Source organism: Chenopodium album, chromosome 16 (genome assembly GCF_948465745.1).
Source record: "Chenopodium album chromosome 16, dcCheAlbu1.1, whole genome shotgun sequence".
Classification (NCBI taxonomy): domain Eukaryota; kingdom Viridiplantae; phylum Streptophyta; class Magnoliopsida; order Caryophyllales; family Amaranthaceae; genus Chenopodium; species Chenopodium album.
In genome coordinates this window covers 18,793,776-18,811,147 of record NC_137849.1, presented here as the reverse complement: position 1 = coordinate 18,811,147, position 17,372 = coordinate 18,793,776, and positions in this window count along the sequence as shown.

The following is a 17,372-nucleotide window of genomic DNA, read 5'->3' as shown; positions in this document are numbered from 1 at the left end:
TAGAGTAGAATTGTACAAAGTAGATTTAGTTCTTATTCCCCATAAATATAGTGTGTGCCAGTATAGTTTTCCTCTTCCATTATACAAGATCTCTAAGTGATTTGGTAAAATTTGTTAATTTGTGCTGTGTATAAATGATTTAAGTCTATTAATTTTTGGAATTATTATTTTATTCTATATTATCTTTCTTTCATATATCTAATAGCCTAATACTATTGATGTATCCAATATTGATATATATATATATATATATATATATATATATATATATATATATATATATATATATATATATATATATATATATATATATATATATATATATAAGCAATCTTAGTTCCTAATTTATAATGTTGTTTTATATATCAGTGAAACATGTCAAACCTTGCAAACTCGAATTTGTTGCTCTAATATATTACTGGAAACAACTATCTGTCTTGGGTGTTAGATGCTGAAATACATTTAGATACTAAGGGACTTGGTGATACCATTAAAGAAAACAACACTGCAACAAGCCAAGATAAGGCTAAAGCTATGATATTCCTTTGCCATCACCTTCATGAAGGCCTTAAGACTGAGTACTTGACTGTTAAAGACCCACAAGTCCTTTGGAGTAATCTAAAGGAAAGGTATGACCACTAGAAAACTGTGATATTACCAAAAGCTTGTTATGATTGGTTACATTTAAGATTACAAGACTTTTAAGTCTGTGTGTGAATACAACTCAGCCATGTTTAGAATTACATCACAATCGAAATTATGTGGAGAGAAAATCACGGATGTAGAAATGTTAGAAAAACCATACTCTAATTTTCATGCAAACAATGTTGTTCTGCAGACATAATACCATGAAAAGGGTTTTACAAAATATTCTGAATTGATATCTTGTCACCTTGTGGCTGAGCAAAATAATGAACTATTAATGAAAAATCATGAATCACTCCCAATTGGCTCTACTCCATTCCATGAAGCGAATGTGACATCCCATAGTGGGAAAGAGCAAAAGGCTAGAGATCACGTCAGCAATCATGGCCTAGGCCCCGGACGTGGATATGGTCGTGGTCGAGGTGGTCATTTTAGGAACTCATACTCTCACCAGAATTGGGACAATAAAGATGGAAATAAGAATGAGAAGGATAAAAAATGAAAATATATGCTACCGTTGTGGAGGAAAAGGCCATTGGTCACATGTATGTCGCACACCAAAACATCTAGTAGACATTTATCAACAATCAATCAAACAGAAAGGAAAGAAAGTGGAAACAAATTTGGTGTACGAGGATGGCGAAGGTGATTTTGATTACGGTGATACAACTCACCTGGAAGCGGCTGATTTCTTTCCTAATCTTGAAGAAAACAATTGAATAAATTATGATCCATTGGCGTATAAACTCTTTTAATTGGCTTGCATTTATTTGATTATAGAATTTTATTGTAGTACTATGACTTTATGCTTTATGGGACATTTGTTTTTGGACAATTTTATGTTTTTAGACATTTTTTATATTTTCGGATATTTCATTATTATCATTTATTAATTTAAGTCATTTGATTTTGTTTCCTTTAATTCTATTAGAATATGAATTCTTTTGGAGCTCAATCATCAACCAATGGTGAAGATTTATGTCTAGTTGATAGTGCTACCACTCACACCATACTTAAGAATAAGAAATATTTTTCTCAATTGATGATAAAAGAAATTAATGTGAGTACTATATCAGGTAGTACAAAAATTATAGAAGGCTCCGGAAGAGCAAATGTTTTATTGCCAAGGGGAACAAAATTGGAAATTATTGATGCATTATACTCCATTAAGTCTCACATAAATTTACTAAGTTTTAAAGATATTCGACAAAATGGATACCATATTGAGACAATTAGTGAAGGAAATAATGAATTCCTTCAAATCACGAGTGTAACTCAAGGCAATAAACAAATTATGGAGAAATTACCTACATTCTCCACTGGTTTGTACTATACAACAATCAATACAATTGAATCACATGCTATAGTAAACCAGAAGTTCACCGATGACTTCAAAGTTTGGCATGACCGGTTAGGCCATCCCGGTTCAATAATGATGCGAAAAATAATTGAAAATTCATGTAGACACTCATTGAAGAGCCAGCATATTCTTCATAATAATTGTTCATGTGCTGCTTGCTGAATAGGCAAGTCAATACTTCGGCCATCACCAGCTAAAATAAATTCCGAATCAATTACTTTTCTAGAATGTAAACAAGGGGATATATGTGGACCAATTCATCCCCCTTGTGGGCCATTTAGATATTTCATGGTTTTAATAGATGCATCAACTAGATGGTCACATGTATCATTGTTATCGACACGCAACCTGGCATTTGCGAGACTCAGATTACGAGCACATCCCAGGCATTTGATGAATATTGCATGTCAATTGGGATCAGTGTTGAACATCCTGTAGCACATGTTCACACACAAAATGGTCTTGCGGAATCGTTAATTAAACATTTACAATTAATTGCTAGACCATTACTTATGAAATCTAAGCTCCCAATTTCTGCTTGGGGGCATGCTATATTACATGCAGCAGCACTAATTCGCATCAGGCCGACAAGTCATCATAAGTTCTCCCCATCACAATTGGTTTTTGGTCAGGATCCAAATGTATCCCATTTGAGAATATTTGGATGTGTAGTCTATGTTCCAATTTCTCCACCACAACGCACTAAAATGGGCCCTTAAAGAAGATTAGGGGATATATGTTGGATATGAATCTCCATCAATAATTAAGTACTTAGAGCCAACTACAGGAGATTTATTTACGGCTCGTTATGCAGATTCCCATTTTGATAAATCAGTTTTTCCAACATTAGGGAGAGAGAAAAAACAGCTGGAAAAGGAAATAAGTTGGAATGAATTATCATTATCTCACCTAGGTCCTCATACTAAACAATGTGAATTGGAAAATTCATTTACAAAACTTAGCAAATCAATTGCCAGACTCATTTACTAACCCAAAGAAAGTGATAAAGTCACATATACTAGCTGAAAATGTTCCGATTAAAATTGATGTCCCAGAAGGACAAGCCCAAGTTGCAAATGATTCTAAAGCACGCCTGAAGTGTGGTAGACCCATCGGTTCCAAAGATAAAAATCCTCGGAAGAGAAAAGGAGCAACAATTGACAATGGCCAGACCGAGGAAGCTATCAATTTTGAAGGATCTCTAGAAGAGAACTTAGATATGATGGAAAAGGATATTCAGGTACTTGACAATGAAGAAATTTCAACAAATTTTATAATGTCTGGAATTACATGGAACCGAAACCAAATCGACGTCGATGATGTTTTTGCAAGCAATGTAGCATTAGATGTCATGAATGATGATGAGTATCATAAGCCAAAATCCATTAATGAATGTAGACAAAGCAGCGATTGGCCAAAATGGAAAGAAGCAATTGAAACTAAATTGAAATCTCTCGAAAAAAGAAGAGTATTCGATCTTGTAGTCCGTACATCTGAAGGGTGATACTAGTGGGATATAAATGGGTCTTTGTACAAAAGAGAAATGAAAATGGTGATATTATAAGATATAAGGCCCGATTAGTTGCACAAGGATTCTCACAAAGACCCGGTATTGATTATGAGGAGACATACTCTCCTGTGGTGGATGCAACTACTTTTAGATTTCTAATCAGTCTGGCAATAAGAGAAGGACTTGATTTACTCTTGATGGATGTAGTCATAGCTTACTTATATGGCCCACTGGATAATGACATATACATGAAACTCCCAAAAGGATTTAAATTGCCAGAAGCAACAAATTCAAGTTCTCGAGAACAATACTCAATCAAATTGAATAAATCTCTATATGGGTTGAAACAATTAGAGCGCATGTGGTATAATCGTCTCAGCGAGTATTTGTTGAGAGAAGGGTATAAGAATATATGCCCATGTATTTTTATAAAGAGATTTATATCAGGTATGTCATAATTGCAGTGTATGTTGATGATTTGAATATTATTGGAACTCCTAAAGAGATTTCAATAACAGTGGAGTGCTTAAAGAAAGAATTTGAAATGAAAGATCTTGGAAAAACTAAGTTTTGCATAGGGCTACAAATTAAACACCTAAAGAATGGAATCCTTGTGCGACAGTCAACGTACATAGAAAAGGTTCTTAAGAGATTTTCCATGGATACAACACATCCACTGAGTAGCCCTATGGTTGTTAGAGCACTTGATGTAGGAAAAGATCCCTTCCGACCTCGGGAGAATGACGAAGAAATTCTTGGTCCTGAAGTATCATATTTAAGCGCAAAAGGGGCATTAATGTATCTTTCTAGTCATACACGACCCAACATATCATTTTCAGTAAATTTGTTAGCAAGATTTAGCTCATGCCCCACCCGAAGGCATTGGAATAGGGTTAAGAATGTACTTCGTTACCTTCAAGGTACGAAAGATATGGGTTTGTTTTTTTCTAATCTATCCAAAGAAGGTTTGATTGGTTTTGCAGACGCAGGGTACATGTCTGATCCTCATAATGCTAGATCACAAACCAGATATGTGTTTATGTGTGGAGGTACTTCTATTTCTTGGCGTTCTATGAAACAAACAATTGTAGCTACTTCTTCTAACCATGCAGAAATTTTGGCAATCCATGAGCCTAGTCGTGAATGTGTATGGTTAAGGTCTGTAATTCAACATATACAAACAGATTGTGGCATAAACTCGGAGAAAGAAGTTCCAACAATTTTATATGAGGATAATGCAGCATGCATCGCCCAGCTTAAGGAAGGGTATATCAAAGGCGATAAGAACGAAACACATTTTACCAAAATTCTTTTACACTCATGATCTCCAGAAGAATGGTGATGTAAAAGTCCTTGAGATTCGCTCGAGTGAAAACTTGGAAGATTTGTTTACTAAGGCGCTCCTAACAGCCACATTCAAAAAGTTAGCTTACGGCATTGGATTGCGTCGTCTTAAAGATCTCAAGTGATGTAATCATGAGGGGGAGTCAATGCGCGCTGCACTCTTTTTTCCTTAACCATGGTTTTTTCCCACTGGGTTTTCCTGGTAAGGTTTTTAACGAGGCAGCATCTTATGCGCATTATAGTGTATTATTTTGTACGGGTTTTTCTAGTAAATTTTAATTATTGTTTTATTTAATAAAAAGTCATCCAAGGGGGAGTGTTATGAAATATCTAAATGTGGATGACTGTAGGCGTCATTCAAAGCGTGCCTACGTTAAGCATGTTGTGAATATGCTTGGAACTCATAGGAATAGGGAATTAACATACTATTAGGGACAAGGAAAGTAGGGAGCCGCCAACAAGTTTTTTAAGGAACTTGTAAACGTTCACGGATCATTATAAGGCAACCACGAATAAGGGACAACGATAGGCAACAACGATTGACCCGTGAAGGTTATACGCCATTCATAATCCATGAGATTACTAACTCCATATGGTTCGGAACCACGAAAAGAGGATCGGGGATGATGGTACGAAGTGAGTCATGGAGTCACATTCGCCCGTATTAGCCTCTATTCGATTCTTATAGTGAAAAGTGATTCATGTGATCTCAAAGGCATGCAAACAAAGATTCAATTTTCTCCAAACTATAATTATGCTAAATTGGTTGAATATTAATGCAACATATAATTCTAAAATATTCGTGATCACTTGATTTAATAACAAGATTAAAAAGGAACCTAAACCGGTTGTCCAAATTATTTTATTAAGCGTGATTTTCAATTACATACTCCGTTTAAACATGCAATATGGTGATCAATAATAACAAATAGAATCAACATCAATATTGTAAGCAATTGAAGAATAATAACGTTAGTCAAATCAAATTATAATAATAACCCTAATCATTATACTAGCAATATAAAATAAAATAAGTAATTAAATTAATTAAGTACTCACATTCCACGAGTTCCTTTAAATTGCTACATCATGAATAAATTGTTAGTAACTTCAATAAAAATATAAATTCAAATTCAAATTGAAATTAAATTAAATAAAAGTAGAGTTGATTTGGTCCAAACCCTCAGTTAATTATACCTTTCACGCCTTGGTTTAAGGACGGAACCTCGGGTCAAGTATGGACTCCTTGGAGTGCTTAAGGGAAGTATGGTGGAAGAATAGGGAAGGCTAGAGCTTTGGTTTAAGCAATAGGGGGAGAAGAGAGAAGGTTTAGGTGTATAAGAGAGGAAGAGAGAATGATTTGGTGCCCCGAACTACAGAAATGAGGGGGGTATTTATAGAGGAAATGAACAAGGGATTCCACGAAACCCTAGAAGAGATAAGAGCCGCGGAAAAATTCTAATTGGGCACCGTGACATGGTACTAGGCACCGTGACACGGTACTGGGCATCGTGACACGATGCTGTCCACCGTGGCACGGTATAGCACACCGTGTCGCTGTCTACATTTCTGCCAAAAATGCGTCCAAATTCATTTTAGCGCGTGAGATAAAATGTGGAATAGACACGAGAAAGCATCGTGACACGGTGAAGAGTACCTTGTCATGGTACAAGGCATCGTGACACATCAGCTTGTACTGTGACGCGGTGTTGTGCGGTAATTCCAGTTTTTTACGCGTTTTTACAATTATGATAACTTTTGATCTATATCTCGGAATAAGACATATGATAAGTCGTTGGAAAGATTATCAAGTATAATTTCTAAATAAATTAGAATATGGTCAAAATAATTTGTATATTTTAATAATATATGGCCATTTTAGTGAAAGGGTGTCGGTTTTGGGCCGAGTTTAGTGTTTTGCTCATATCTTCTTCGTTTTAAATCGGAATTGGGCTTATGATATATCGTTGGAAATATTATTGAAAGGCCTATCCAACAAAATAATAATTGGATCAAAATTATAGGGCCAAAAAATTAGTTCATCTCGGTTTTGTGTTGTGGACACGAAAAGTGGAAAGTAAGTTATGGTTTAGCAAAATGGGCTAGGAATGGGGATGGTTTATGAAATGTATTGGGATTGAATATGGGTTTAAGAACTCCAACATTAAATACTCAACCCGACCAATGATGGCGGTGAAAGGTTGTGCATCATCGGGTTTGGTTTTGGGGAGACATTTTTAGGTGTCTACAATGACTATTATCCCATGTACAATCTAGAACATTCTAGAGTTGGGTAACTGATCTTATCCGATGATGAAATCATAGATAATATGCATGTATATATCCCGTACTAGATGGAATACTATACAGAACGTAAAAAATATTTCTCTCATCTCTCTATATTTCTCTTCCATATTTAACAAAAGGGTGTTTTTACTATTTTATTATCGTTTTTAAAATTATCATGATTTTAATAGGTTATCCCATCTTTTGATTCATTATATGACATGTATCATACTTGTTTTGTTTATTTTGTAGTTGCAACACTTTTCTAAAACGGGAATGTCATAATAGTTATCACAAATTATAAATGAAGTTTTTCTGGTGAAAATTATTACTATAACCTTTTTTAAAGCTCATGACTCATTTTAAGTGTATTATATCAACATATAGTATCATAAAATATATTGTTAGACAGGTTATAATGAGAACCAAAGTTATATAATAAGAACTAAGAACTAATCTAGGCCCTTAGATCATGTTAATCGGACGATCAACATGCTTCCCGTGAAATTAATGGCATTTTCGTAATATTTCAACTTTACAAAGTGATTTCTAGTTTTATTTCTAAGAAGTAAATGAAAAGTTAGTAAAAGTAAATGAAATCAGTCATAAAGTAAATGAAATTGCCTTAAAAGTTAAAAAACTGGAAAAAAGTTTAAAAATTCACGAAATTACGAAAATGCCATTTATGAATGTGGGTGAGATGTGAGCCGTCGGATGTAGTGTGACTAAAGGCTGAGATTGGTTCCTAGTTCCTATTATTCACCTTGGTTCTCACATGATCTCAATTATATATAAACTAGTTTTGTGTTTGGGCGATGCCCGGAAGATGGATAAATTTTTAAGATGATATTTTTACTTGAATGTTAGATACGGTCAAATAATTCGTTCTAATAATGTAGGATATTTAGATATATGATATCATATGGAGTGTACTTTGTGTGTTCGGGCTATACCCAGGTTGATAAAATTTTAAGATAATATTTTTACTTGAATGTTAAATACAGTCAAATAATTCGTTCTAATAGTGTAAGATATTTAGACAATACAATATCATATGGCTTATATTATATAATAGTGTATTTTTATAGTTTTATTTGTAAATATATATATCTATGTTATTATTAACTTGAAATTATATTTATTGACTTAAATTATTTTCACTAAACTGAAAGTATTAGTTTCACCAAACTAAAATTAATTTTTACTAATTAATACTAATATTTTTTACCGATTCTCCAATGTTTTCTTAAATAAATTAAAAAACAATGCATTTTGTATGCAGCTAGTCACATCATCTGGTCGGACAAAGTAATACCTATAAAACTGACCAAGTAACCCCTTAATACTAATTGAATAACCTCTAACACTTACTAAGTAACCCCTATCTATAACAATGATTGAGTAATCACTATAATATTGACCAAATAACCCCTATAGCACTAACAAAGCAACTTTTGTAATAGTTGGTGATGTGGTTTGGCCAGCTACATATAAAAGTTTGTGATTAAATAGATTATAAATGGATCTTATTTTAAAGAACTTTTTAAAACGAATTTGATGATAGAAATAGAACAAAGTTATAAGATATTTATTAAAAGTTATGATTAATTTTGTATATATGAAATATTAGAATTCTATCGATAATAAAACTCTATACAACAGTTTTATCTTAAAAAATCTATCCAATAATCGCTTACTTAGTATTATATGCGTGATAGGCTAAAGTTGTATGACCTAATAAAAAATATTACCTAAGTCTTCTAACTAATGTAGATAGGGAAGTAGGGTCGAATCCATAGGGAAACAAGTCTTTCTATTCCTAATTAATTGAAATAATTTAAACTATCAAGCAACCAAATTATTGTTTAAGGGAATTAAACCAAGGAGAATAATTAGGGAGAAATCAATATAAAAAGCCTAGGGTCACAGGTTTACCAATAATTAATACTCCGGGATAAAATATAACAATATTGCACATATAACATGATTAACAGGGTCTTGCAATTAATTAATCAACATAGATCTAACAGGCTCTTGCAATTTACTAGATCTAAGTTCCTATAGAAAATAGCCTTTAATATCAAATTAACATCTGCTCGATTCATCAATTCAATATTTCTATAATTTTACAATCAAATCACATATGCTCGATTCATAATCCAATTGTAAAGAATTAAAATAATCCAATAAGAAATTATCATGCAATATCAATAATCAACAATAACAAATTATCCCTTCATTAATAATCATGGATGACCCCCCAAGAACCCTAGAATTAAACTACTCACACATAATTAAATCTAAACAAATTAAAGCATATGAATAAGACATGATTGAAATCAAAACACAAATTAACAAAGCAATTAAATTCAAAGCAAAGAAATAAGCAATAAAAGAGAGAAGAAATAATACCGAAAGAAGGAAATATGAATTGCACTAAAGGGGAAAACTTGAGTTCAACAAAAATCACCAACTAAGAATCTCTCTAAAGTTTTAGTATGAAAAGAGTAATAATGAAAAAAAACGTAGCTAAAGAAGATTGCAAAAAGAGTTTTAATACTAATCCCACAAGTTAGCCAAAACGATTCTTAAACTGCCCAAAAATAGACTCGCCCGATCGGGCCTGCCTTTTTCCTCGTCTTCACAATCTTGGCATCCGCCCAATTAGGCCATAAGCCGCCCGATCGGGCCCAGTCTTTTGTTTCTCGAATCTTTTCTTCTTGTTTTCTTTGGGCTCCAATTGTCAAAGGACCAAACTATTCTCAGTCCGTTGCTCGAACCAATTCCACGAACCAAGCAATCACTGTAGACACTTAAAAATGTCTCCCCAAAACCAAACTCGATGATGAACAACCTTTCACCGTCATTATTGGTCAGATTGAGTATTTAATCTTTGGAGTTCTTAGATTCATATTAAATCCCGATACATTTCATAAACCAATCCAATTCCTAGCCCATTACCATAACTAATTTTCCTCTTTTCGTGCCTTTAAACCCTTAAAATCATTCATTTCTTGTCCTTTTTATAAAAATGTTTAGACCAATTTATTTTGGTCCATAATCTGGGTCTAATGATTGAATAGTTTGATGGGGTTTGAAATAGATTTCAAACGATATATTATAAGTCCAAATCCGAGTTATAACGAATAAGTTATGGCCAAAATACTAAACTGAGCTCAAACCGAACCTAAGCCCACCTTACCTATGACCCAATGATCATGTGGAGGGTCTTAAGGCTTTAATCCCATTCCTAAACCAATTAGGATTAATTAGAAGCTTCTATAAGTTTTTAAAAGATATTAATTATCCTTTTTGAAAAGAAAAGATTAAAGAATTTGAAATGGAATAAAACTCCTCTTTTTGAAAGTCCTAATTCTATTCGAATTGAAAGACGTTCAAAGATAGTCATATATAATTTTTGTGCCTCATAGTTTTTATCCAAACATTATGTGATTGGATAAACCTTGAAATTATCTTTTCAATGATATATTACAATATTAATTCCGAGCTATAACGAAAAAGATATAAAAGAAATACGAAACTCTATCCAAACTGACACCGTCCCACTATTTCGGCCATATATTTTATTCTACAAACTATTTAAATCTGATTTCAACTGGGTTAAAAATTATATTTCAAGAGATTTCCAACGACATATTATTTATTTTATTCCAATTTCTGGATCAAAAGCTATGATAAAAGAAAAAACTGCAAAAACTGCTGCATATCGCAAGAGTTTTATTCCGTTCGAATTCGGATCTTTTCTTGATTCTTCGACGGTTCGACCCTTCTTTTTTCTTTATAAATAGAGGTCATATTACCCATTTTCAATCATCAACAAGCTTGATCACCAAAAATCATTTTTTCTCTCTACACCAAAATCATTCTCTTCTCCCTCTTTAGCCTAAATACTAGCCTTCCCTATTCTTCCACCACATATCCATTAAGCACTCCAAGGAGTCCATACTTGACCCGAGGTTCCATCCTTAAACCAAGGCGTGAAAGGTATAATTAACCGAGGGTTTGGACCAAATCAACTCTACTTTTACTTAATTGTTTCAATTTGATTTATATTTTTTTGAAGTTACTAACAATTTATTCATGATGTAGCAATTTAAAGGAGTGCGCGAAATGTGAGTAATTAATTAGTTTAATTACTTATTTTATTTTAATATTGCTAGTATCATGATTAGGTTTATTATTATTTGATTTGACTAACGATATTATGGTTAAATTGCTTCCAATATTAATGTTGATCACCATATTGCATGTTTAAAGGGAATATGTAATTGATTATTACGCCTAATAAGATAATTTGGACAACCGGTTTAGGTTCCTTTTTATTCTGTTTTTAATCAAGTGATCACAATATTTTTGGCGACTCCGCTGGGGAGGATTCTTGGTTATTTATCGATTTGAGTGATCGGTATTTAATTGAAATGAGTGGATGAGACTTGAAAGATTCTTGAATTGTATTCCTGCGATTTAATTGGCATTGTCACATATGCATATACATTTTAGCTTACCTATTTTTGCCACCATAGTATGTGTTCTACGTATGTGGCTAGCCTCGGGGGATTTAAGCTCTATCAACCCGAAAACGTTCATGACAATAAGGGTTCATCCGAGTTATTAAATCCACCCAAACCATTGAGTCGAGTTCGGTTTAATCACGAACTCGCGGAGCCGCCCATTGGCATACACCCTCAAGGAAGGCTTCCTTGCTAAAGCGTCCAAACTCTTAACCATGGTACCCTTTGACACCCAAAAGCTTGACCATAGAGGAACATAAAATTTGACTTAAGGTTGCGAAATTCATTGCATCATGCGTGACAATGTGCTTATATGTGCATTTTTTTTATTGACTTTTTATTTTTTTTCACTCTTATCAAACCTTTTTTTTTATTAGAGTCGAGTCATAGCTTTTATTTTTTTATTTTTTGAGTCAACCCGGATTTTTATTCCCGTACGTAGCCTGCACAAGCATCAACTTGTTTTGATCATAGCCGGAGTTCTAGAATGAGTTACGTGTCGTGCCACCTATGGATCTATAGCCCCGAGTTGTATATTTTATTTGGCGTTGGTTTCGTCCCAATCAGAGTCACAGATCAAAATTTATAACTAATATACAACAGCTTGTCCAGTTTAGGTGTCTTTTTAGCGTCAATTTTTTTTTAATTTTTTAATTTTTTTAATATCTTTTCGTGTCAAGCTAGTCTTAGCCAAGTCCTTTAATCCGCGTCAACTCGTATAACATAGGATTATAGATTTTTATTTTTATTTATTTATTTTTTTATATCTATGAGTCCTAACTCTTCTAGAATTCCAGTCCTCTCCCTAGTTTCTTGTGATTTTTGTGCTAACCTTAACATGTGTTCTTTGTCTTTGTTAGTTGTTGATCTTATTTATGACTAACGATTGCCAATGGACCGTTTTCACTTAGTAAATAGCATAAACATTAAAATTGGACAAAATTAATCAAGTTAGTTTGTCATTTTATTCTTCCGTTCTATTTTTGGTCCTTATGTCAGTCGTTTTAATAATGTTTACATGTCTAGCCATGCGATCATACCACGAGTCTTATAATCACCGAATCACTCACGAGTCAAGTATAGTCCACACACTTTCTTTATTTTTCGACTCGAGTCGTGCACCATGTCGTTTATGATCGTATACTAGGTTCATGCATCCCCTTTTTCGTCATAATAAAAAATGAGTGGAGTTTTTCTCACCTGTTTTCAAATGTCTATGTTTTCCCCTTCCTATCCTATCTTGAGCAATGAGTCAAACAATTAAGTAAATTGTTTTATTTCACAATACTTGGTCAAGGAGTAGGGGTAGATTAATACAGTTCGAGTCACTACCACAACAACCTCTTAAACCTAAGAGGCGTACAAGGAAACCATCACAATCATCTCCACAGAATCCATCTTCGTCTCCAGTTCATTTTAATTTCATTCTAATGGCTTCTAGAGAAGAAGTTGAGAACATTAACAAATCCATCGAGGCACTGTCTGCCATGATGCAAACCCTTACCACTAGGGTCACTACCATGGAACAAAACAAGGTCACTGTTGCTACCCTTGAAAAATTGAAAGAGCAGATGAGCAAGATTTATGAGGATTCCACCTATGTGGAGTAACCTCCCATTCCTTCAGATATGAAGGACAGGTACCCTGAAAAATTTCTCCACTACTGATATTCCAAAGTTCAAGCCTATTGACAATCCAATATTCCATTTGAAGGCGTTCTTTGCAACCATGGCTCTCAAGGGATTGGACGTAACACTCTTTCCTACGGTGTTCCCTTTTTCCTTAGAGCATGCTTGCCAACAAATGGTTTTATTCTCTAGATGCTAAGCATACTGCAACATGGCAAGATGTCGCCGACTGTTTCATGAATCGTTACAAGTGTAACATTCAAACTAGAACGTTTGAACGTGAACTCTCCATTCTCAAACACAAAGAGAATGAAGGCTTCACCGCTTATCTGAATAGGTGGAGGGAAACGACTGCCCTCTCGGTAGATCCCCCCATAGAAAGAGAGATGGTTCGCCTCTTCATCCAGAACCTAACTTACAAATACAAGCAACACCTTAGGTTCTTGCTTTTGAACACTTTCGAAGCTGTATATGACATTGGCATCAATATCGAGGATGAGCTAATAAAGATTGCTGATAGTAACAATAATAACACTTGGAAAAATAAGAAGAATGACCTTCCTTCTTCTTCGTTTTCTAAGCACGAAAATACTACCAACAATATAAGCCAAGTTGATCTCAATGAAGTGTTAGTTCTTGATCCTCCATTGCCCAAGAAAAGGAGAACTTACACTCCTTTAGGAATGACTTATGATGCGGCCTTTGATCGCCTTTACGGTTAAGGCTTGATCACACCCATTGGGCCATTTCCAGAGCCAAAACCTGAAGAAAGGAGCACCAAGTGGAATCCCAATGCCCATTACAAGTTCCATCAAGGAAGGGGCCACACTACCGAGCAATGTTGGAATTTGAAGGACGTCATTCAAGACTTGGTGGATGCAAACAAACTTCCTGTCCCTCCAGGCAGCAAGAAGTAATGAAGACAAGGCACACAGCGGATCCTTCGTGCAAGATTCCATGATTTTTTTTTTTTTTTTTTTTTTTTTTTTTTATCATTCATCTCCCTTCCCCCATTCATGTCTAGCATAGGTTTTCCATTTTGAATTTCTATATGTTTCACGTGTTTCGTTCACCTTTTCCATTAATAAAATGAGCATATTTGCTTTACATCTTGATCATAGCATTTTTCATTCAATAAAAAAAAGAAAAAAAACTGTCGAACCAAACATAAGGTACACCAATGACTTGAGACACCTTTGCAACTCATTCATTCCCCATTAACCATTCAATCACATATCCATTTCTTCATCAACCACTTTAAGCCTCGTCTAACGATTGACCTTATTTATTCAACCCACATTCACCTAACCCTGGGATGGGAAAGTGTGAAATTTGTGTAACATTAAAAAAGCAAGTAAAAAAAAAGCAGCAAAGCAACAATAAAACAATGTCTAAGGGCAAGTTTTCCAATGTCTTTGATATGAACATGTCTCAAATTGCGTTTCTCATCGAATGCTTGGTATCGTGCCTGAGAAACATGAATTCTAAGTGCGTGATGGACCGCATGATCTGAGATTGCCCACATTGATTCAAAAGAATGAAAAAGAAAAAAAAAATGAAAAAAGAAAAGAAAAAAAATTCAAAGCAAAAAAAAAAAAAAAAATAAAATGTTGAAAATAAACTTGATGAGCGTCATTTATGACGCTCAATAGAGTAGCTTTTAATTTCTTTTTCTATATTTTCTTACTTTATTTTCATATAATATTTCTAGTTTTCTTTTATTTTCCGTCTTTATAACTGATTTTGGTTTTTCGTTCACTTTTATGAGTTTTTCATGATTTTTGTTCTTATTTAGCTATTTTAGTTTAGTTTCTATTCATTTTTCTTTCTCTCTTACTTTTACTTGAATTTTTGTTAGTGAAGTTTCAAAGTTTATTTGCTGTGCTCTCACGGTTACGCCCTCATTGATTCTAGGTCATGAAAGCGCAAATATTTGAAGATCAAGGGCTGCCCTCCTCGCGAGCATCATCACGAGAGCACCGACAATAGGGATGCACGAGAGCGCTAGGATCAAAACTTCACACAAGGATCTACAAGCGAGCAAGAGGAGCCGTGCACGCTGCAACACCACAGTAGGGGTGCGCGCGCGTAGGCCCCTCTGTGCATGCGAGCAGACCCTTGCGTGCGCATGCACGGGCCTGTGGTGCGTGCGCACGACCCTGCTCCGATCCTCTTCGCTTGTTTTACTATATATACCCCTTAACTTTTCCTTTTTTAGGGGATGACGATTTCACTTGTACTTGAGACTTATTTCCAGATTTAGTGGAGAGAGAAAGTAGAGAGAGAAACTTTAGATTACTTGTTTTTTACTTCAAATTACATCTTTGAGCTTGGATTTCATCTTGAATCAATGAAAATTTGTGAGAATTTCTTTCTTTGAATTTACTTTAGCTTGTTCTTTCCTTTAATTCTTGAATGTTTGATTTGATTGTTGATCTTTGGTTTGAGAATTTGTTGAATTTGATTTTCTTTTTGATTAAGCTTGAAATGAGATAGTTGTGATTCAATTTGCTTTGTTTTTCAATTACATTATGTTTTCTGAGTAGATTAGTAGCTAGGGAGAAGGGGAAGCATGCTTGATTGATGATTTTTGCTAGTTGATGGTTCTTGGTTGATTGAATTGTTGCAATTAAATTGGTTGACATAGTTGTGCATGTGATTAATTTGAGTAGGAGTGATCAACCTAGATGATTAATCTAGATTGCATAGCAAATTTCAATGACATGAACCCTTAATTTGAGAATTGCTTTAATTGGTTGAATTTGATTGTGATTTTCCTTGTTAGTCATTCATAGTGAACCCTAGCTTGACTTATAGGAGATAGCTCTTGAATTCTACTAATTGCAACTATTGTTTGTCCTTTGCAATGTTTAAATTAATTGAGTTCTTCATCGATTGGCATAGTCATTGAGATTGCATGTGGAACCTTAATCCCCAGTGTTTAGCATATTGATTTTCTTGACTTGATTAGTTAATTGAGACCTTAGTTACAATTCAATTCACTTCACCTCTCATTCTTCGAAGTAGCTTGACCATAGGCTATAACATTCTCCCTTTCATTCCTCGTGGTTCGACTCGGACTTGTCCTATACTAGGAATAAGTTTGATTTTCTTAATTGTTTGATCGGTGGTGCTTTAGATTTCAATGACCTAGATCACCACACGTCAAAAAAGGCGCCGTTGCCGAGGAATGATATTGGTGCTTTGTTATATTTGTTGAGTCTACTTCGTTTTTAATTGTAAAATACAAAAAGATTTTTCTCTTTTTGGCTACAATTGTAGCCGTGCTACTAATTGTTTCTTTTGAGATTGTATGCGTAGAGCACGTGGTCGTTCACTAGTGCCACTTGATTTGGAAATTGAGAGGACAATTGCAAGGATAAGAGTTTCTAGACGTTCTTTGAGTTCTAGCCCTCCAAGTGAAGAGGAACCACAATAAGAAGAACAAGCAAGGATGGGAGAAAATCCAAGGGTGGCGTTAAAGGAATTGGGGATTCCGGGTGCAAATAGCTTTGAAAGTGAGATTGCTCCACCTACAACACCGGCAAATGACTTTGAAATAATGCCGGCAATGATCACTTTGTTGGAGAGGCGACAATTTAGTGGGGCTAAACATGAAAGCCTGCTAAACCATCTCAAAGAGTACAAAAAGTATTGCAACACTATCAAAGTGAATGGAATTTCCCAAGAATTCATCCGCCTTAAGATTTTTCCTTTTTCTCTCATAGGGCGTGCCTTGGAATGGTTAGATAAGGAGGTCAAACCCAATTCTCTAAGGACATGGGATGAAGTGACCAAGGAATTTCTATCCCGTTTCTACCCACAAAAGAAAACGGCAGAGGCTAGAGCTTTGATTCATGTTTTCAAGCAAAAGTCTAGTGAAAGCCTCTATGAAGCATGGGAGAGGTACAAGGAAATTTTGACAACTATAACCAAGGTGGTGGTAATAGGAACCAAGGGAACCAAGGTTTCCGAGGTAACTATAATAACCAAGGTTATAGTGGCCAAAATCAAAACCAAAGTTATAGTAATCATAAACAAGGTTATGGTAACCATAATCAAGGTTA